The sequence below is a fragment of the Mytilus californianus genome, unplaced genomic scaffold, assembly GCF_021869535.1.
Source record: "Mytilus californianus isolate M0D057914Y unplaced genomic scaffold, xbMytCali1.0.p SCAF_5, whole genome shotgun sequence".
NCBI classification, from domain to species: Eukaryota; Metazoa; Mollusca; class Bivalvia; order Mytilida; family Mytilidae; genus Mytilus; species Mytilus californianus.
In genome coordinates, this window is record NW_026262701.1 from 39,352,402 (window position 1) to 39,376,917 (window position 24,516).

General features: G+C 33.7%; 1 protein-coding gene and 1 long non-coding RNA gene across 2 annotated transcripts in view; both read left to right on the forward strand.

The window, feature by feature from the left end:
* LOC127701915 (uncharacterized) overlaps nt 1–17,043 on the forward strand; it is a 51,586-nt gene extending 34,543 nt beyond the window's left edge. The window contains exon 3 of the long non-coding RNA XR_007982252.1: nt 16,095–17,043. This is a non-coding gene — a long non-coding RNA (uncharacterized LOC127701915). The remainder of the gene's footprint in view (nt 1–16,094) is intronic.
* LOC127701903 (uncharacterized) overlaps nt 1–24,516 on the forward strand; it is a 231,899-nt gene that overhangs the window by 127,729 nt on the left and 79,654 nt on the right. The window lies entirely within an intron of this gene.

Below are 24,516 nucleotides of genomic sequence, written 5' to 3' on the forward strand. Positions count from 1 at the left end.
TCATTACGTTCAGGTGAGGGTCTAGAAGAATACATCACGGACATACAAAGACGATGCAAGAGTTTATTGAAAACCGACAGGGAGACAGTGACAGCATTTATTCGTGGTCTCCCCGCATCTGTTCGTTTATTTGTGATACAGAAGAACCCAAAAGACTTCAAGGAAGCTATTCAATTTGCAAGACTAGCGCAGGAGTCTTTGGCAGCTTTTCCATCGTTCGATACTGGATCTAATGACATTATTTAGCAAACACTTAAAGAACAATAGGAAGTTATTCAGCTGCTTTCAAAGTCAATTCAAGAAATGAAGGCAGCAGATGACGGTGCGCGTATAAATTCCGCTAGTGGAAGAAGCTCTAATATTAAATGCCAATTTTGTGACCGATTTTGACATGAGGCAAAAGCATGCCGAAAGTATAACGTGAGTGAAAATATGAGGAATTCGCAAAAGAATGGTGCGTGTTATAAGTGTGGAAAACCAGGACACTTTGCGCGTTCGTGCACGGAAAACTAAAAGCGCCTAGCAAAGACGGGCAATTTGTTAGGCACGAGATGAACTTGGATAATAATCGCCCTGATGTAAGTGACAAGCATGGAACTTTTGACAATAATTATGTATCAATGTGTCAGTCATCTGTATTGAACAATTTTATCAATGTAAATGTAGGTAGTTTATCAATGCATGCAATGATTGACATATATTAGTGTAGCTAATGCGTCAATTTTATCTAAACTTGACCCTGTGGGTATTAATGTTGTTGTTAATCCATCTGATAAGAAAGTTATAATTACTGCAGATGATGAACATGTAGAAGTTGTAGGGACAATTAATGTTGATTTGACAGTGGGTGATGAAAGTTCAGATGTTAAATTTTATTTAGTACCTTGTTTGACCCCAAAGTTAATATTAGGTTTAGATTTTTTAAATCATCAGGGCGCTGTTATTGATTTTAATGCACAGAAAATTTCTTTTGACCCTCGACGTGTATTAATTGCCAAGTCAGATATAACTGTTCCACCAAAGTCTGTGGTGGTAATTGCAGCAAAAATTAAAGGTGCGCAATTACCGGAAAATGTTCTAGGTTTAGCGTCAGAATCACCTAGTTTGGCTTCTTGTGGGTTATTAGCCGCAAATTCGATTGCACATGTTAGCAATTGAACAGTTATGCATGACTTGTGTAATATTTTTGATAAGCCTATAAAAATTAAGAATAACTCAAATGTTGGGAAATTTGTATGCATTTCAAGAGATGATAAGTTGTACGATGTCAATTTGGATAATACACAACCAGTGGGCTGAGATAACAAGAGAGACATTGATTTGCCAGATGTATCACGTGATTTGAAGGTTGAGGAGCGTGGTCAGCTGAATGATTTACTTAGGAAATACTCTGACGTATTTGTAAATAAAGAGGGCAATGTGATATTATCGAACATGAAATACACATCCCCGACACGTGTAAACCGATAAGGCAAAGGCCATACAAACTGGGCGCAAAACAAAAAAAGGTATTAGAAAATGTAGTATCAGACATGTTGAAAGACGGTATTATAGAACCAAGCACTAGTCCGTGGGCAGCACCATGTTTATTGGTCGCTAAAAAGAGTAGTAATACAACAAATACAGATTATCGTTTCGTGGTTGACTTTCGAAGATTGAATGACTGCATTGAATTAAACGCACATCCTTTATTGACTACAGAAGATGCTTTAGAAAGCGTCGGCGCTAAGCAACCAACGTACTTTTTGGCTCTAGATTTAAAGAGTGGTTTTTATCAGTCCAGTATACACCCCAAGTCCAGACGTTATACTGCATTGAGATGTTATTTGGGACTGTTTCAGTTTCGTCGTTTACCCATGGGTCTCAAAAACTCACCACAAATGTTTCAGCGTCTCATGGAAACTGTTTTGCATGGGTTGACATTTAAATTGTGTCTGATATATCTTGACGATATAATAGTATTCTCAAAAACTTTTGAAGAGAATGTTCAGCATTTGACAGCAGCTTTGAACGTTTGAAAATGCAGGTTTGAAGCTGCATCCTAAAAAGCGTACATTTGCCAAGCGACAGATTAAATATTTGGGACATATTGTTAGCAGTGACGGTATATCACCGGACCCGGATAAAATAAGTGCTATGAAAGACTATCCTGTCCCAAAACGTCTCAAGGACGTTCGTGCATTTCTTGGGCTATCAGGTTACAACCGCAAATTTATTAAAGACTATGCTAAAATCGCATCCTCCTTATATGCGCTTACTAAGAAGAATGTGAATTTTACTTGGACTGAACAGTGGGACAATGCGTTTAAACTACTAAGAGAAGCTTTAATTTCACCACCTTGCTCTCGGAGCCGTGTTATGTCAAACACAAAACGGGATAGAAAGAGTGATTTGTTATTCAGGACGATCGTTAAGTAAACAACAGCAACAATATGGAATAACGGAAAAAGAATGTTTAGCGTTGGTTTATGCAGTGAAGAAATTTGACTGTTATTTGCGTTTTACCAAATTTACTGCGTATGTAGATCATTCGGCACTAAAATGGCTATTAACTTTGAAAGAACCAACTGGAAAATTTGCTAGATGGATAGCTTTGTTACAGTCTTATAATATGGAAATACTATATCGCCCCGGGACTACTCATTGAAAAGCGGATGGAGTGAGTCGCCGTGAATATGAGAATGTCACTGATCAGGACATGGAATCGTTAATAGATATTTTGCCGTATGATGCTGTAATTGACAAAACTGGTTATAACGTTAAAATTATAAAGAAGCATTCTCCATTTGTGCGTAAAATTACGGATAATGACAATATCGAAACTGACAATACTACTAAGGAAAGTGCGAATATGTTCCCTATGGCGCAACTGAAAGTTGAACAGAGAAAGGACATGTACTTTAAGAACATTATTACATTTCTTGAGTCCGGTGAACTTCCCGAAAATGCTAAGTGGCGAAGAAATATATGAACTCTGCAACCGTTCTACTTCATCAATGACGGAATACTTTACCATATCAACAAGAAATATAAGAGACATTGTAAAGACACTGACGTAACAATTCAAATCGCAGTACCGCGCAAGTTAGTACCTGTTGTGTTGAAAGAGATACATGATGGACCTTTATCAGGTCATTTAGGAATAAACAGAACAATACAAAGAACTCAACGATGTTTTTTTTTTGGCTTTCAATTGGATCTGATGTTGCGGACTGGGTTAAATCTTGTGTATTATGTAGTCAGCGTAAGCGACCTCAAAAGTCAACGAAATCGCCAGTTACGTCAATGCCAATAGCTTCACAGCCATTTGAACGTGTCAGTACAGATGTATTAGGACCGGTATCGACAATATCAACAACTCGGGAAAATCAAAGAACCATTATGTATTGGTGTTCATTTGTTATCTTAATAAATATGTAGAACTAATACCGTTAAGTCACATCAAAGCCGCAACTATTGCTACAGCGTTTTTATACAACGTAGTGTGTAGACACTGAACACCATTATTTTTACATTCAGATAGAGGTGTGAACTATTTGTCTAATATTGTTAAAGAGACATGTACATTACTGGACATTAAAAAGACTCAAACCACAAGTTATAGACCGCAGTGTAATGTACAAAGTGAACGAATGATGTCGACAATCAAAGATATGTTGTCAAAGTATATTGAAGACAATTCCGACTGGGACAGATATATTCCATTCATACAATTCGCATATAATACTTCGCCGTCAGTAGATTCGACAGACTATTCTCCGTTTTTCTTAGTAAATGGTCGTCACCCGAAATCGGTTTTAGATACGCATTTACCAAACATGGACGTAAACGTTACTGCGAGAGAGTATATTGTGCACACTTAAGAAAACATCGAAAAAAGCCAGAGCTGTAGCACGTGAAAATCTTCAAGAACACAAAACCGAGATGTTGAAAAAGCGAATAGAAACCGTGGTAATTCGAACTTTAGTGTCGGTGATATTGTTTATTTGTATACGCCAGCCACAACTCCAAACTTGAGTAGAAAGCTACGACGCCCTTGGACGGGGCCTTTTTATATTGTTAAAAGATTGTCTCAAATACATGTACGACTGAGAAGAAAGTGTGACGGCAAACTGCTTAAAAATCGAGTACACGTCGACAGAATCAAACCTGTTTCGTTTGACCCTGCGAACCTCGTGATCCAAAACCACCGTCCAATCAAATAGAACCGTTGGAAATAAATGAAAATGACATTCCTTGTGACAATTTCGAACAAGTGGAACAGGACGTTCAACCGAGTCAAGTTCCAATAAATGAACATGTTGACAATATTAACAACAATAAAGACAATAACGTATTCTCAATAGAAAAAATCCTAAAAAGGAAGAAAGTTGGAAACAAATGGACTTACAGAGTCAAATGGTTAGGGTATATATATATAGATCCGCTGAAAATTCGTCGGTGGAATTGGAGGACTTGACCCCGGAATGTCAGGAATATGTAAAGGAAATGCATAACAAAATCCCTTCATCAAAGTAATTTTTTCAAAGCGCTCCTGATTCATTAAGTTTAATTTTTGTAAATAACTTTTCAATTTTCATTTTTATTCATTTAGTATTTTTTTTATACCTATGTTTAGTTTTTTATTGTATATTAATTTTGGTTTGCATTCAATTTTATTTGATTTTGTGTATTACACATGTTTGATTAAGCTAGTTTTAATCTATTTTCAATACGAGAGTGGGGGTGTTGTGTGTATAGTTAAATAACAAGGGTTGCTTATACTATTTTAATGTACATGGGAGTGCCCATGAAGTTGATTGACAGTGTTGGCCATTCTATGGTGATACGGTCACATAGAAGTGAAAATTGCAGCTAATGAGATGCTGATTTTCTTTGTAAATTGATTTATTTGATTGCCCAGAGATAATGATAAGTTGATTATAATTGACGCTTTTAATTATTTTATCATTTCGTTTACGCTTGGATTAACGGTCATAATTCATGATAAAATCTTACCATAATGTATTTGAATAGATTAATGATTGTCAAATTTATGTATATTATTTTATTTTATGTATATCTTATGTTATGATTTTTGTTTTAATGCCTCATTTTGTAGTTATAAATATCAAGAGTTGAAAGGATAATTGTTAATTTAGATTTTAAGAGATATCTTTTTGCAAGTTTTCCACAACTATTCACGACGTAAATTGATAAATTACATGGCATAACAATTATTATTATTTTTATTTTCTTAGTTTAGATTTTTTAAGTAGTTTTAGTAAAAGAAAAAAAGTTTATTTTTTAATGTTCACATTGCCTCCCCTTATTGTTTTACTTGTGTAATAATTTTTTATCTGATTTTATAATTCGAGTGAAAACGAATTTTGTTTAGCGGGGAGTGATGTGGCGTGGTCAATTACACCAAAGTGTTGATGGTCAATGCTTAATCAGTTTAATGATCTTTCATCTTGATTAATTTGACAGTTTATACGGTACATGAGTTGCACAGTAGAGTTGAAATAACATTTATAAGTTTATCAAAATACTCTAAGACCTTAAAGCAATGTTTAATCTAAATTAAGAACAGATGTTTTTAGCACGATCTTGTGAGAAATATTATATTGGTCAGTAGTAGCTTGAAGTACCAAGTTGTATGAACGAACGTTAATTGGAAATTATAATTGTTAATATTTATTATACATGTACTGTTATATGAAGATTATATATATGATTAAACATGTGAACATCAAACGGACTTCGTTATATAGACAGTTCTTAGTGAGCTTACGGAGAAACTTTACATTAGCTAGTTCCCTATGTTAACGGGCAATATGGGTTACGACCTCGGATACATAGATCCGAAATAATGAGTAGTCACGAAACGTACAGAATAAAGCCCCGTTACATGACAATGTAAACGATGTTCTAAACTGTCCTAGAACAGTTCTACCTAGTACAGTTCTACCCTAGAACTGTTCTAAGTAGAACTGTCAGAATCAGTTCTAGGTAGAACTGACCAAATCAGTTCTAGGTAGAACTGTCAGGATCAGTTCTAGGGTAGTACTGTCTAAAACTGTTCTAGGTAAAACTGTCCAAATCAGTTCTAGTCGTAGAACTGTCAGCAGAACTGACCAAATCAGTTCAAACCGTAGAACTGTCAGCAGAACTGTCTAAAACTTTTCTAGCCGTAGAACTGACCAAATCTGTCAGGATTGTAGAACAGTTCTAAATGACGTCACTGCAATTTTTTAAGATATATTATATTCTTTTGACTTATTTATATTTAAGACAAAGAGTTCTTAAAACTTTTCTATGGATAGAACTGACTAAATCAATTCTAGCCGTAGAACTGACCAAATCAGTTCTAATCGTAGAACTGTTCTAGTCGTAGAACTGTTCTAGCCGTAGAACTGTTCTAGTCGTAGAACTGACCAAAGATTTGGTCAGTTCTAGGTAGAACTGTCTAAAACTGTTCTAGGGTAGAACTGTCAGGATCAGTTCTAGGTAGAACTGTCTAAATCAGTTCTAGGTAGAACTGACCAAATCAGTTCTAGGTTAGAACTGTTCTAGCTAGAACTGTCTAAAAGGTGTCAGGATGACAGTTCTACATACTGTCCTAGAACAGTTCTCCTGACAGATACTGACAGATTTGATGAGAGGTTAGAAGTGATCTCCACTGTAGTAAGCTATAAAAAGCACTGACATGACACATGTAAAACAATTCAAAGGTGGACATGTTTGCTGGCGCCAATTTCCCATCAAACAAAAACACAGAAGTCAATATTGAAGAGGAAACTTAAAGTTGATATTTTTCTACATTGTGCGCTTACTGGATTAATGTGAAATAGAATGTGTGCTTTCCTGCAAAAAGAAATAGAAAATTTCAACATAATCACATGATAATGGCTATAAACAAAATGGAGTTCTATCATAGATGCACAGGAACACAATTGTGTAAATGCAACAACATAAATTTTCGTTGAAAGAAAGGAGAAATGTAGAAAAAATAGTATTTTGTTGTGGAAATGAACACCTGCTTTATCCACTCATTTACATCGCTCCCTCATATCAAATATACAGAGGAGAATCTTTGAAGAACAAATTGCAAAAAATGTTTTCTCTAAGAATTGAAGGAAAATGTCTAGTGGATGGCATAATTTATGCACTGAACTCTTATATATTGGATTGAATAATTGTACACAGCGGCTGAAACAGAAGAAAATTTAACTTAACATGAAAACTGTTTATTTTATTTAATCTGCAAATATGAATACAATATTAAGACAACACAAATGGTATGATATTGATATCGGTTGCTTATAAATGTATTGCAATGAAACAATAACAAAGAAAACAAAAAAACAAACAATTTTGCTACAAAAAAATAGTTTATGAATCAAAAGTAAAAACATATAAAGTATGTACAATACCTAGACCTAACAGTCAGACTGTATTGTTTTTGTATGTCATGTTACTCATCAGTCAAACATTTATTAAAGTTTAACTATCTTTTGTATCATTTATTCAGTCTAGCAAAAATGATATTCATACTGTGTGTATTGTTAAGAAGTTTCCATACAGGAAAAATCGGGGAAAAAATTTCCTTAGGGGAAATTTGATGTACAGAAATTTCCATGGAGGGAACTTGGAGATCAGTATTTTCCTTCGAGGAAATTTGCTGTCTTGAATTTTCCCTCAAGGAAAAATGTTTTGTCAAAAATTTCCCTCAAAGGAAATGGTAATTCAAAAAAACTATGTCAATTGGACATGCTTTGATACTATATATGCCCTTGAATTTTTACTAGATAACATTTTTGTTCGCTTTGGAGATTCCGTATATCGTCAGGTTATCGGAATTCCAATGGGGACTAACTGTGCACCACTTATTGCGGACCTTTTTTTGTATTGCTATGAGTTACAATTTATGACAAAAATCAGCAAAGACCCATCGAAACAACATCTGATACACAAATTCAATAATACTTTTAGATATTTGGATGATATTTTGGCTCTCAATCATGACGACTTCAGTATGTATACTAAAGAAATTTATCCTGTTGAACTTACTTTAAATAAAGCTAATACTAACAATGACCACTGCCCTTTCCTCGATCTTGATATCTATATCATTAACGGAAAGCTTAATACTAAAATATATGATAAAAGAGATGATTTTTCATTTCCTATTGTAAATTATCCATTTTTAGATGGTGACGTTCCCTTGTCACCATCTTACGGTGTTTATATATCTCAACTTGTTCGATTCGCTCGTGTATGTAACAATGTTTTATATTTTAACGAGAGAAATTTATGTATTACTGAAAAATTATTACACCAGGGTTTTCGATATCACAAACTAGTCAAAACATTTACTAAATTTTATCATCGGTATAAGGACATCATTCGTAAATATAGCTCAACATGCAGACTTCTTATACGTTCAGGTATTTCAAATCCAATTTTTATGGAAATATTCTTTATAAAGCACAAAAATGTCAGTATTCACCTCTGAAGCTAACAAAACCTTTAAATAGACTTATTAAGAAGGGATATAGTTACGATACTGTTGTCAGGTCATTAAAGATTGCATATTTTGGCGTTAATATTGATTCACTTATATGGTCTTTGCATCGGAACTAAACACATTTATTTAAAAACCAGTTGTTGGCATGACACGGGTTATGTTCTTCTCATATATGTTATGATGGTATGATACTAAACCCCTAACGGGAAGGATTGTGCCTGATATTCATATGATGAAGACATAATCTTTCAATCAGTTTAATTGAAGTCTGGAGCTGGCATGTCAGTTAACTGCTAGTAGTCTGTTGTTATTTATGTATCATTGTAATTTTGTTTATTTTCTTTGGTTATATCTTCTGACATCAGACTCGGACTTCTCTTGAACTGAATTTTAATGTGCGTATTGTTATGCGTTTACTTTTCTACATTGGCTTGAGGTATAGGGGGAGGGTTGAGATCTCATAAACATGTTTAACCCCGCCTCATTTTTGCGCCTGTCCCAAGTCAGGAGCCTCTAGCCTTTGTTAGTCTTGTATTATTTTCAATTTTAGTTTCTTGTGTACAATTTGGAGTTTAGTATGGCGTTCATTATCACTGAACTAGTATATATATTTGTTTAGGGGCCAGCTGAAGGACGCCTCCGGGTGCGGGAATTTCTCGCTGCATTGAAGACCTGTTGGTGACCTTCTGCTGTTGTCTGTTCTATGGTCGGGTTGTTGTCTCTTTGACACATTCCCCATTTCCATTCTCAATTTTATTTTTTACAGAGTTTGTCTTTAGTGCCGTGTGGAGACAGTAGAGTGCCTCCCCGTGCTTCAGGTTTATGCTCTTATAATATACTAGATTATGGAGTGTGTGTCCGAGCGAGAACTTCTCTAGTTCATTATTTTAGGAATATTTATCAAAAAGTAGTATTTCAATATTCAGCCCCATTCTACTATTTAGTCAGACGTCAGTCGCTACCCTGATATACCCTATCTTTTTTGGGTAATTAATACGGATAGCGTTTGACATCTTTAGCCGAACAGATTTATCATTTTTACATAATTTAATTCATTGTATGCTGGTTCATATTCTGGACGCCAGTCTTTTCTCCTTTCTAATATAATTCACAAACAAAAAACAAATATGAAGCTAAGAAATGGAAAAATATTAAATACTAAACTCGTTCAAAGGGTATCTACACGTCTCAATCTTCAAAATCGCTTATCTAAAAGTACTACCATTGCTAACATTTTTAACAATAAAAACCGTGGTTACCCTTCTATCGATAAGTGTCATGCCAAAAAATGACTTACATGTCCCCGTCTTTCCACCAACAATACGGTAAGGTCCACGTTTAATGATCGCACATTTTCTTTAAATTTTGAAACTGATATAACTTGAAAAACAAACAGTATTATTTATTTACTCACATGAAACAAACCGGGATGCGGTATTCAGTACGTAGGTGAAACTGGACGATATTTATCTAAACGCACTCAAGAACATCTGTATCGTTTTAAAAGACCCAATAAATTCAAAAGTATCATTTATCAACACCTTAAGAAGCACAATCATCCTATTAAATATTTAGCAGTTCAACCTTTAGAAGTAGTAAATAAGCAACCTGGTGAATCTCATTCAAAGTTTGTACGATCACGGAAAATAATTGAATTAGATTGGATTAAAAAATTACAGACAGTCTACCCTCTCGGTCTTAATGATAATATCATGGGATTTGGTAATATATCAAGAACCGATTCTGTTAACATTTTGGATATAGTTTCTAAAACTGTTCGTAAAAACCGTTCTCATGGTCGTAGAAAAAATCGCAACCAAAGAAAATTTCGGACCAATCATTCCAATATTTCGGATCTAATTTCTATTTCAAAAAACAACGGCAGACATTATCTGTTACCAAAGCTCTGTTCATTACCGGTTAATAAGTTAAATAAAATTTTAGAGGATTGCAACACAATTTCATATAGCAGTCCTAAGTATGAAATCGTTCAAATTATAATGGCATATTGTTATTCTGAACTGTTTCCCAAAATTGATCGCCCTGAAGATCATAAAAAACAGTTTATTAAAATAAAGTATGTCAATAAAGGTTTTGATTTTGTAAATATTGCCGGTATTTTTAACGACCATTCTGTTAAAGAACAAATTCCGGGATATTTTGATAAAACTGAGCTCCCTCTTATTTGTTATATTTACAAGAAATCTACCCTGAAATCTGTTTTTAATTATAGCCAATTGTGTAAAGATGTTAATATCAGTGAAAATACACCTACTTCATGTAATTGCAGTAATTCCGAATACATTTATGGACCCATTTCCCATGTTATAACAGGAGATCTTAACATCGTTCAAGACCGAGAGTTAAAATCATTCCTCAGTAAAGGACCTAAATATCGTCCCCCGTCAATTATTAATTGGAAAGAGTGTCGTAATATCATCCACGACTCACTCCATACTTACTGTTTGAAATGGATAAAACGGGAAAAAGCTGACAAAAAATCTTTGGACTCTTTTTTTAACTCAGTAATGAACATAGTTGATATACGTATTCAACATTTTAAAGAACATTTTACTCTTAACAATAACCACAATAAACCTATTTCTCGTATCAAACATAAACTAAAAGAACTAGCCAAGGAATTTGTTTTTGTCCCGGCCGATAAAGCTGCTAATAATATTATTATTGTTTGACGTAAATTTTACATTGAGGTTCTGAAAAAAGAAATCACCAATTCACCAACATTCCAACTGACTCCATTTTCAGAAAACGACATCTGTAACAAACATAAACTTTTAGCTACCGCTTTACAAGCAGAACCAAATACAATGAAAGTCCCAACTTTGTATTGGCTTCCGAAGCTACACAAAACACCTTACAAATATAGATTCATTTCGTCTTCAAGCCATTGTGCCACTACTAAATTGTCTATTCTTCTTACCAGTACACTTGGTACAATCAAAAACCAGATAATAAATTGTTCATATAAGGCCTTCGAAAATAGTGGAATTAATTACTTTTGGAGTGTCAAGAACTCGTAGTACTTGATAAATTGCATGCATATATTGGTGATTTTGAATCTGTTCAAAGTTTTGATTTTTCTACCCTATATACCACATTGCCTCACATTCTCATTAAGAAAAAAATTCACAAACCTAATTAAGGTAGCACTACAGTCTAACAATGATTTTTTGAAGATATTTTTTTTATCACATAATTTTGAATTAAGTATTATTCTGCACAGTTTGTAAAAATCCCAAAGTCATTATCATATCACAACAGGGAGTAAATTGATAATGAACTTATGTAAATAAAAGCACAAGGTAATTAATCTAAATATGTAGGCATTTGGGAGGGGCTAATATGTCAATCATCTGTTGATACCAGTGTCCAGCTGTTAATCCCTGTTTTATCTCATTGTATTGCAACAAAAGTAATTTATATAACATGTTTATAAACAGAGAAAAAGAAAAAGATATGAAGGAAAAAATCTAAAGGGAAGAAATCTACAAAAAATTAAAAAAAAAATATGGAAAAGAGTGTGAAAGTATCTTTGAAAGCCTCTGACTGCCTGTATAAATTTCTTCTATTTGGTCTTCAACATTTAAATACAGTTTTAGGCATTTTAACCAATTTTAAGTTTAGGTGAAATTTTTCAATTCCATAAAACTCAAAAATCATGTGGGAGTGTCTTTTTTTACAGAAGTGGATGGTCTTGGATCTTTTTATTAACATGTCTTTTGATGCACAATTTTAATGTTCTAGCTTAAATTTCAGTAATAGTATATTTCTTTTTAAAATACAAATGAAATTTATTCTTTATAGTGAGAAAAATGATGTTAAATATTGATTATATGCAGCTGGTCAATCCTGTTATTCTGTTATCTTAGACTGTCTGGACAGAGGCGGAGCTTTGTCTATATTTAATTACTACATCACAGATATTGGTCAAATCTGTGACGTCAAACTCCCGCCAAATGCCAAGTTAGTGTTGCACAGTGCCACACATAATGCAAAATTTACAGCATAAGAGCATCAAAGAGACAAAGTGTGTGGTTCTATTAATAAAGTAATGGTGTCAGAATACTCCTGGGGTGTTCCCAGTGGAATTTTTGTATTTATGTTGCATTTATAGGGGTTCTAAGGGGGAAATTCCATTTTTAGGTCATTTCTCAGAACAATTTTTCATGAGATTTGTTAGGAAAAAATGAAAATATAAACTTTATGGGTACCCCCTTTGGCTTGACTTTGTTATATGTGATTAAAGGGAGTATTTTCTACAATACCGTGTCCCAGTTTTTGGATAATTTGTTTCTAAATGAATTTATAGGTCTCCAAAGATGAAAGGTGAAATGAGGTTTGGCACCCAGCAGTTAAATCATTATATCTTCTTACTGGAGGCATATATCAAAAATCTGAGACACGGTTTTGCTGTTTGTATATGGTTGATTAAAGGGATGAAAACAAATTTTTACTACCATTTGATCTGAATGTGCCATTTCCATCCAAGTTGGAAGACCACTTTTTTGGCAATTAATGAGCTATATTTTGAGATTTATCATACCAAAAATAAATGTATCTATGGATTAAGAAAGAATAATATTTAAGCTTTAAAATGAGTTAAAGATTTTAAAAATCCATTGAGTAGTTTTGGAGATATTAATCTTTAAAGACTGTTGGTTGGAGTCAGAAAATTCTGACTGTAGTGCTACCTTAAATGGGCATTTAAAAAGTCAGAATGTGAATATATATGTTCAAACTCTTTTAGGTCATTTTTTAGTAGCAATAAACAAAAAAACAATGTCAATTGGACATGCTTTGATACTATATATGCCCTTGAATTTTTACTAGATAACATTTTTGTTCGCTTTGGAGATTCCGTATATCGTCAGGTTATCGGAATTCCAATGGGGACTAACTGTGCACCACTTATTGCGGACCTTTTTTGTATTGCCATGAGTTACAATTTATGACAAAAATCAGCAAAGACCCATCGAAACAACATCTGATACACAAATTCAATAATACTTTTAGATATTTGGATGATATTTTGGCTCTCAATAATGACGAATTCAGTATGTATACTAAAGAAATTTATCTTGTTGAACTTACTTTAAATAAAGCTAATACTAACAATGACCACTGCCCTTTCCTCGATCTAGATATCTATATCATTAACGGAAAGCTTAATACTAAAATATATGATAAAAGAGATGATTTTTCATTTCCTATTGTAAATTATCCATTTTTAGATGGTGACGTTCCCTTGTCACCATCTTACGGTGTTTATATATCTGAACTTGTTCGATTCGCTCGTGTATGTAACAATGTTTTAGATTTTAACGAGAGAAATTTATGTATTACTGAAAAATTATTACACCAGGGTTTTCGATATCACAAACTAGTCAAAACATTTACTAAATTTTATCATCGGTATAAGGACATCATTCGTAAATATAGCTCAACATGCAGACTTCTTATACGTTCAGGTATTTCAAATCCAATTTTTTATGGAAATATTCTTTATAAAGCACAAAAATGTCAGTATTCACCTCTGAAGCTAACAAAACCTTTAAATAGACTTATTAAGAAGGGATATAGTTACGATACTGTTGTCAGGTCATTAAAGATTGCATATTTTGGCGTTAATATTGATTCACTTATAGGGTCTTTGCATCGGAACTAAACACATTTATTTAAAAACCAGTTGTTGGCATGACACGGGTTATGTTCTTCTCATATATGTTATGATGGTATGATACTAAACCCCTAACGGGAAGGATTGTGCCTGATATTCATATGATGAAGACATAATCTTTCAATCAGTTTAATTGAAGTCTGGAGCTTGCATGTCAGTTAACTGCTAGTAGTCTGTTGTTATTTATGTATCATTGTCATTTTGTTTATTTTCTTTGGTTACATCTTCTGACATCAGACTCGGACTTCTCTTGAACTGAATTTTAATGTGCGTATTGTTATGCGTTTACTTTTCTACATTGGCTAGAGGTATAGGGGGAGGGTTGAGATCTCATAAACATGTTTAACCCCGCCGCATTTTTGCGCCTGTCCCAAGTCAGGAGCCTCTAGCCTTTGTTAGTCTTGTATTATTTTTAATTTTAGTTTCTTGTGTACAATTTGGAGTTTAGTATGGCGTTCATTATCACTGAACTAGTATATATATTTGTTTAGGGGCCAGCTGAAGGACGCCTCCGGGTGCGGGAATTTCTCGCTGCATTGAAGACCTGTTGGTGACCTTCTGCTGTTGTCTGTTCTATGGTCGGGTTGTTGTCTCTTTGACACATTCCCCATTTCCATTTTCAATTTTATAATTGACAAAGTTTCCTCAAAGAAAATAGAATTTCCTCAAAAGAAAAACTTATGCAGCAAATTTCTTAAGGGAAATCTTTTTCCTTTGAGAAAGAAAAAAATTCCTTTGAGGCAAAATCCTCTGAGGAAATTTATAAAAAAGGGGCATAACTTTTTAACAGTGGTGCTAGAGCCAAATTGTTTTAGGACAAATACCAGGGAACCAATACCAACCAAGTTATCAACTTCATTTTGACCTACCTCCAAAAATTAAGGTGACAACTTTTGTGCACTCAGCGGAATTGCAAACTTGTCCCGGATACTGTTTTATGCCCCTTTACAAATGGAAAAATTACTGAATTTTTTGTTTCCTTTTTAGTTTAATAAACTTATACACAAAGCTTATTGCCACAGAACACAGATCAAGTTTGAATTTTGGTGGCGTTACCTTTACCGTTCTAGAGTTATATGCCCCTTTACAAATGGAAAAATTGCTGAATTTTTCGTTTTCGTTCTCTAACTTTAGTTTGCCTCAACAAAATGTTATGAAAGTTATGCACAATGCTTATTACCACAAAACACAAAACACAGATCAAATTTGATTTTTGATGGCGTCACTTTTACTGTTCTATAGTTATGCCCCTTTACGAATGGAAAAATTGCTGAATTTTTCGTTTCAGTACTCTAACTTAAGTTTGCCTCAAACAAATGTTATGAATCTGAGAGTGCCAGAATTTTCGACTTGCTCAATAATTTTAAACCATTAATTTACATTCAGGCTATAGATATTAACATGAAATTTCAGATTTACTTACATCTTTCTCCTACGCATTTTAACAGTTATTTATATGTCTATTGAGAACATGGGGAAAATACAATAATATATGCCTACTAGTGTTTTCGACTGTGTTTAAGGGTTCCCTAAAACTGGTCATATTCAATAAATCCCCAACATAAAATGCAACGGTGAGTTTTAACAAGACTTTAGCAGATGATGCATGGACGCTAACCCTTTCGATGGTGTAAATTTAAGGAAAATGTTGGTGTTACCAACGCGAACCCCCTTAAATATCTTCAACTTTTTACACAATACGAGGAATACATGTAACTGAACAAACTCAGCTCCATTTAAATTATTTTCTGGTCTTACTTACTTTGAATTCTTTATTGTTAGTTGTTTCAGTTTATCATTGTAAAAAGCGTATTCAATAATATCTTTTTCAGTTTCTGATTTTGTATTTGATAAACATTATATTTAACAATTTTGTCCATATTTCAGATGATTCAAATTCAAGTTCCAACGGCAAGGACATACTGATTGGAGTTGTAATAGGTATCGGAGTTATCGGAACTATAATTTCCATGGCTTTGTTTTGTTTTTTCGCAGCACTCAAATATGAATTTTGTGTACGTAATGAAAAACAGTTGAACAGAACGGACTCTCCTGTGTTAAACCATGTTAACAGATCTGAATCAGTTAAATCTAATTATAGCCAGAATATTCAAATTCTTAGTGATGAAACAAAATACCCATTTATCAAACGTTTGACATACCCCAAAGATGAAAAAACACATACAGAGGGAAAAAGATGGATTTCCATCAAACGAGTGGATCGCGATAATGGATTTGACTACAATTACGATACAGATAGTATTTGATGTTTTATTTGTCTGAAATACTGAAATAGCATGTGTATTATCGATCATCGTTGCATTGATAAGTATTATATATACTTATATATAATTGTAAAGGACGCTGAAAGTACATCAATCATTGTCCAATCTCATTTTTATTTGTACCCAGGCATAAATACATGATGCATTTGAAAAGCAGATTTTAATAGAATAGATTGCTATAAACACAAAATACTTTTACTCATAAACATACAATTACAAAATTTATTTGCTTTTCTCTAAATATGAATAATTTATACATAATTTTTAAACCTTTGACAACGAAATTGCGGACGGTACGTTTTTGTCAATAAATTGTTATATTTGAAACTAAAAATACAAAAGCACATCCAATTGTACCTTTACTGCTATTAATGAAAAAGCAGGATTTTCAATATAAAGGATCTCTCATAGTCAGTTGTTGAAAATTTCTTGTCAATCTACAGTAAATGTTTAATGAGTAATTTTTGTTTTAAAAACATATACTGAGATTTCAGAACCATATTAAAAATCAAAGGTGTTAAACTGTGTGATCAAAATGCGTGTGCATTACAATAACAATTGATATATAACATTTTATCATTCATTCATTTATGAGATTTATTTATTGCTTCATTTATGGAATTTATTTATTGCTTCATTTATGGTATTCATGTATTGCTTCGTTTATGGTATGTACGTATTGCTTCGTTTATGTAATATGATTAAAATATCCGTGTATGAATAAACATTGAAATGATTTATATTCATGTATTGCTTCGTTTATGCTATGCATGTATTGCTTCGTTTATGTAATATTGTAAAAATATCCATGTATTAAATCACATTGAAATGATTTATATGGAAAGACAGAATGGTATGTATCACAGAAATCATTGTATATAACATTTTATCATTCTTTTAATTTTTAAAATTTACTGTTGATAATTTGTTTTATTTCGAAACACTAAATAAACTCATCATAGATACTAGGATTAAAAAGGTTTTCTACCTACAGGCAAATATAACCTTAGCAAGATTCGGAACAACGTTCTGGAATATTTTTTTTTCTAATGCCTTTCGACTTTTTTATCACGCCCCTCCCGACGAAGTCGAAGGGGACTTTAAGTTTGCACTCCGTCCGTTTGACTGTCTGTCTGTCTGTCTGTCTGTCTGTCTGTCTGTCCATCCGTCAGTCCGACATATCAGTTTTCCACACTTTTTTTCTTCGTGCTTGAAGATATTGATTTGATATTTGGTATATAGTTTTATCATGACAAGTTACAGATCAAGTTCGAATTTTATTCCGTTCTGATGATTTTGTGCAGAGTTATGGTCCTTGGACATAGAAAATTCACTCAAATAATCAGTTTTTCGCACTTTTTTTCGTCATGCATGAAGATATTGATTTGATAATTTGTATATAGTTTTATCATGACAAGTTAGCATTTTGTTCCAGTACAATGAATTTTTTACCGATAGGGACTATGTATTGCTATGCAATACTCTCAGAACGCTTGTTCACTTGGCTTTACAACTGTTTTTGTCCGCCCGCGTGACTCGTTGCTTGGCATATAGAATACCGGGCGTCCTTCCGTATGTCCGTCTTACCGTCCGCCCGGTCTTGTAACCGCTCTCATGTGTACAATTCTTGCTAGATTTTTATGAAATTTATATTTTAAGCTTATTTCAGTAAGAACTCGGAGAAATTTGAAAATGAGTCCCGATCAACTATTTTCAAAAGAGTTATCCCCTTAGGAATATTAACTTGATGGGAAATTGCGAGGGCTCTCACGTGTAGAGTTTATATGGAAGTTTATATCAATTATGTCTCGGAAAAGTTCGAAAATCGGCACTGATCAATTATCTTTTATTTATGTTTATGTAGTACTACCAATAATGCGCCATTAGAAATGTAAACTCTATGGAAAATTGCATTGTAAGCGCTCTTACATGTACAATTCTTGCCAGATATTTATGAAATTTGAATAAAAGGTTTATATCAGCAATGTCGCGAACAAATTTGAAAGTCATTGCCGATGAACTATTTTAAAAAGAGTTATGCCCCATGGAATTATTGATTTTATGAAAAATTGAATTGTAAGCGCACTTATGCCAACACTTAGCTAAGATAGTTACAACAAACACTATCGTTTTTATTTAATTATTGCCTTAAGGCATATGCAACGGGTGGAACATCGGAACTTTTATTATTTAAGCGCCACCGACTAGTCCTGTGTATCGAGTCGATGCAACTGCTGGAAGACAAATGTTCTGGCTTGAAATATTTTTTACATAGAAATAAGAAGATGTGGTATGGTTGCTAATGAGACAACTCTCCACAAGAGACCAATTGACATAGAAATTAACAACTATAGGTCAACGTACGGCCTTCAACAATGAGCAAAACCCATACCGCATAGTCAGCTATAAAAGGCCCCGAAATGACAAACGTAAAACAATTCAAACGAGAAAACTAACGGCCTAATTTATGTACAAAATAATGAACGAAAAACAAATATATTACACAGCAACAAACTACAACCACTGAATTACAGGCTCCGGACTTGGGACAGGCACATACAGAATGTGGCGGAGTTAAACTCGTTTGAAGGCACCAACCCCTCCCCTTACTTGGGACAGTGGTGAAACAGTACAACATATGAACCTATAAAAATCAGTTGAAAAAGGCTTAACTCATCAGATGGATACAAATAGAAATACATCTAACAAAAACACAGAGTGGACGTGGACGGGTACTTATATGTCCAATCAACAGAAAAACACTAAGTACAGATATGAGAGTCCGTACTCGCAGTTACTGACAGCTAGTTCAAGGCCAATAACAACTTATGAAAAAAATCATGCATCTAAGACTTAAATATCAATCAGTACACATCCAACATCCTATGGATTTAGTGTAAAGACGTCATAAACAGTAAGAGAAAAACATGACCTTGTGCAATGTCAAGATACATGTATCGACAGATTGTAGAGCTATGAATGTGCATATGTACATAAAAATAATATTTAGTTTGATTTTAATTAACTGGTAACAAAATCAATATTAATACCTACAAAACAATATTCAAAGATCTAATTACAGTATTGAATTGGTAACCTTTTAGAATTTATTTAAAGGATCGATAAGTTTACCCGGATCGTTTCCAAATTTCCGGGCTCGGTAAACAACATCTCCGTAAAAATGAGGATGTGCTATCCAGTTTGAAATAAGTTTTCTACAGGTACAACCAAACTTCAAAACCTAATCTTTATATCTATGGAAGAATTTAGTAAAGTTTGAAGTTATTTTCTGTAAGTTTAGTGTTGATTAAATGTTTCATATTGTTCGAAACACTAAGGTTTTATACACCATGACATTAATAGCCTTAATAGGATTTGGCATAATTCTTTGTCATTTTTGGTATTCAATGCTCTTCAACTTCGTGTTTGATTTGGCATTCCAACTATTTTTATTCGCGCACCACTGATGAGTCTTTGAACTAGTATACATTATTGTTAAAGGGACAGCTTAAGCCCATCTCCTGGTGCGTGTTTTTTTCGCTGCGTTGAAGACCCATTGGTGGCTTTGGCCTGTTTTCTGCTCTTCAGTCGGGTCGTTGTCTCTTTGACACATTCCCCGTTTTCCTTCTCTATTCTATTATATAGACCAAATACAGGTCTGGCATGGCGTAATAAATCAGAAGCCCGGTATCTTTGATGAGTTTTTATAGGATTAATTTCAACCAGCATGCATGGAAATATTATTAAAATATGTATGCGTGTCAATTTCATTTAAAAAAAAAAATATTTTGTATGTAAATTAAAAAAAAATATGTATCACAATATCCATTGCACATATAATTAAATCAATATTTATTTATGGTTTAATTTATTGCAGCATGTATGGAATATCATACAAATATCTTTGTGTATATATAAATGTAAATAATTTGCATGGTAGCAATAAATGTTCATTTGTTTTATTTTACAAAGTCAAACATTCAAAAAGGTGTTGAATGAGCAGTATAATACTAGTATTGAAAATGAGTTTCAAAAAATGTTTCAGATATTTTGTATGAAATACGGATAAAAAGATATGTTTCTATATTATAAATACACAGACAAATAGGAGCTATATGAGCAAAGGCACTTAAAAAGAATAGGCAAACTCATGTTAAGGTAACTTTGCCTGAGGAAGTTGAAACTTTAGTTTCCTAGAAATTTTCATCTCGCCTGCGTCGAAAGTCTCAGAATGTGAGACATAGGGATAACAATCCAGCGTCGGCGGCGATTGCTTGAAAAAAAAGAATTGTTTTTTTATGTGAATTTCACACTTATTATGAGAAATAGATTCATGCAAGAGCTTTTTTCTGATAAGTGATAAAGCTAGCATTATCCTTTGCATTCACGTTCCGCTATATATAGTTGGTGTTCCCTAACTATATAATTCATAGTTTGGTGACAATGTTGAACACATCTATCCCATCGAACTTGAAATAAATGATGCAACAGGTACAGTTAAGTCTACCCCATATCTCCACCAACACCTATGAACTGACCATGAGGGTCGGTTGAGAAATAACTTTACAACAGAGGAAATAATTTCAGCTTCACAATTGTGAATTTTCCGTTTCTATATAGCAACATTCCAGCAGCACCTGCATATGGTGTATATATCTCCCAGTTGATACGATATCTAAGAGCTTGCATTTATTATGATTTCCTTGATAGAGGGCTGCTGCGTACAAGGAAGCTTTAAAACAAAGTGTTCCAAGTGGTGAAATTGAAATAATCCCTTAGAAAGTTTTACGGGCGACATCATGAGTTGCTTGCCCGTTATAAAATATTTTGTTTACAGATGATGACAGATATGTTCCAATTGTAGTAACCACAATCTCGTCCACTTTTCCTCGAATGAGACCTATCGAATAAAACTATCATCAGGTGTGTACTAACACGAGCAACATGACGGGTACCATATGTAGAGCAGGATCTGCATACTCTTCCGAAGCACATGAAATCCGGTCTTTTGGTGGTGTTCGTGTTACTCCGTTTTTAGTTCTTTGTTGTATTTTGTATACTGTTGTATGTCTTTTGTTGGTTTGTTGCTTTTTTTTTGGCATGGCATGGCATTTTAAGTACTGTTGGTATCTTTCGCTTCTCTTTTTTTGTTGTTGTTACATTTTGTAATTCATCTTATTCATCAATTTTACATACAACTATCTTTGTTCTGTAAACATCAACTTATGTTTGCTTTATATTTAGGCTACAAGTTGATATAATAACATTAAAAATTCACAGTACTTAAAAATAAATATATGGGTCAAGTGAAATACCTTTCTAGTGAGTCTTAACAAAATAGGAGTGTTTGAATAACATATTTTTACTAACAATACTTGTCGACAGACTACTTTGGATCTTTTTGTGCATATTATCAAAATAAAATAATTTTTGTGTGTTTTCTAGAGTAATTAGTGTTCATCCTGACAACCGATCATACAATAGTTTTAAGCTTACTAAAGTCCTAAAAGTACATTAAATGATGCTTAATAGCTAATAGATACATTGTTTTTACAATACAGCTGTCATATAAGGATCGTAATAATGCTATCAGGATAAATTTATCGGTTTTCAAGCGCTAAATTGACAGCGCGTTATCCTACTATGGCTTCCACTTTTACGAATGAAACTAGAGGCTCTCAAGAGCCTGTGTCGCTCACCTGATTCTACTTTGGTTTTGGAAATCATGTAAAATTAGATTAAATCATAACAGATACCCCTATAATGATTGAGGCCAAATTTGGTTTAATATTGGCCCCGTAATTTAATCAAAAGCAGAAGACTTTTGTAAAGGTTACAGAAATTACTAATAAATTCATTGAAATTGTAGAAAATGACTTTATAATGACAATAACTCCAACAAGATGTCAATTGACAATTTTGCTCATGTTGACTTGTGTGTTAACAGTAGATCTTCTTTTCTTGATATTTTTGCAGTTTACTGTATATCTTAATCTATAAAGATACATGTATTAAGGTTTTCATCAGCACCTCATAAGGAACATTTATGCCATGTTTGGTTTCATTCCATTCAGTGCTCCTCTAGAAGAAGCATTTGTATGTATTTCCCATAAGGTCTTATGTTAAACTAAGTCCCCTGCTGGCGGCCATCTTGAATGATGGTTCGGCTACAAAGTAACAACACTTGGTCAGCACCTCATTAGGAACATTCATGCTATGTTTGGTTTCATTCTATTCAGTGGTTCTCTAGAAGAAAACATTTATATGTATTTCCCATAGGGTCCTATGTTAAACTTACTCCCCCTGCTGGCAGCCACCTTGGATGACAAATCAGCTACAAAGTAACAACACTTGGTCAGCACCTCAAAAGAAACATTTATACCATGTTTTTCAATCCTTTAAGCGGTTTTCTAGAAGAATACATTTGAATATATTTCCCATAGAGTCCTTTGTAAAACTAAGTCCCCCGTTGAAAGCCATCTTAATTGATGGATTGCCTACAAAGATACAGCACTTGGTCAGAACCTCATTAGGAACATTCATGCCATGTTTGGTTTCATTCCATTCATTGGTTCTTCAAAAGAAGACTTTTGTATATATTTCACATAGGGTCCTTTGTTAAACTAAGTTCCCCGCTGGCAGCCATCTTGAATGATTGATTGACTACAAAGTAACAACACTTGGTCAGCACCGCATAAGGAACATTCATGCCATGTTTGGTTTCATTCCATTCAGTGATTATCTAAAAGAAGACATTTGTATGTATTGTCCATAGGGTCCTTTGTTAAATTAAGTTCCCCGCTAGCAGCCATCTTGGATAATTAATTGGCTACATAGTAACAAAACTTGGCCAGCACCTCATAAGGAACATTCATGCCATGTTTGGTTTCATTCCATTCAGTGATTATCTTAAAGAAGACATGTGTATGTATTGTCCATAGGGTCCTATGTTAAACGAAGTCCCCCTCTGGCGGCTATCTTCGATGATGGATAGGCTTCAAAGTAACAGTACTTCGTCAGCACCTTATATGGAACATTCATGCCATGTTTGTTTTCATTCCATTCAGTGGTTCTCTAAAAGAAGACATTTGTATGTATTGTCCATACGGTCCCTTGTTAAACGAAATCCCCCGCTGGCGGCCATCTTGGATGATGGATCGGATATAAAGTAACAACACTTGGCCAGCACTTCATAAGGAACATTCTTGGCATGTTTGGTTTCATTCCATTCAGTGGTTCTTTAAAACAAGACATTTGTATGTATTGTCCATAGGGTCCTATGTTAAATAAAGTCCCCCGCTGGCGGCCGTTTTGGATGATGGATCAGCTACAAAGTGATGAGAAAATCTCATTTGGCCCTTCGGACAAGGTGAGCTAAAAATTAGATGGCGTAATGGGGAGATAATTTTGATGAAGTAGAATCTTGACTGAGATACAACGAGACGATTGTTTATGTTATATCCAAATTATCATCCAGCATATCATTTATAAATGATATATAATCATTAATTCATTGATTATGCATGTACTAGACAAGACATTTACCATTTAATTTTGTGTATTTGTTTCCCCATATTATTTGTTGTCTTATGTCAGTAAAATTATTTTGAATTTTTTTTTCTATCTACCTTTTTTTCAAAACGCGAGTTTTTACAATCTCTTAGTAAAAGGGTATCACTTTTTTTCAAATAACGACAATTCAAGGGTATGCTGAATAAAGTTGCTCATTGCATTGAGCATGGAATGATTCCGGACGTTTGTAGTACGCCTAGATCCTAATGTTCAAAACAATCATCAACTGTTACAGGATCAAGCGATTGCGGGATTTCTCATGATCACTTACAGAAATATATTTTTCAAGAATTCAATATGAAAAAAAAGATGAATTATATTTATGTTCACAAGTGTTACGTGTGAAATGAATGCGCGCAAATGTAACAAAAAGCTGCGCTCAATCATAACAAAATTTAATCCCCTAATGCAAGAAAATTTACTGCGCCTATCTATATCAATCATGTTTAATC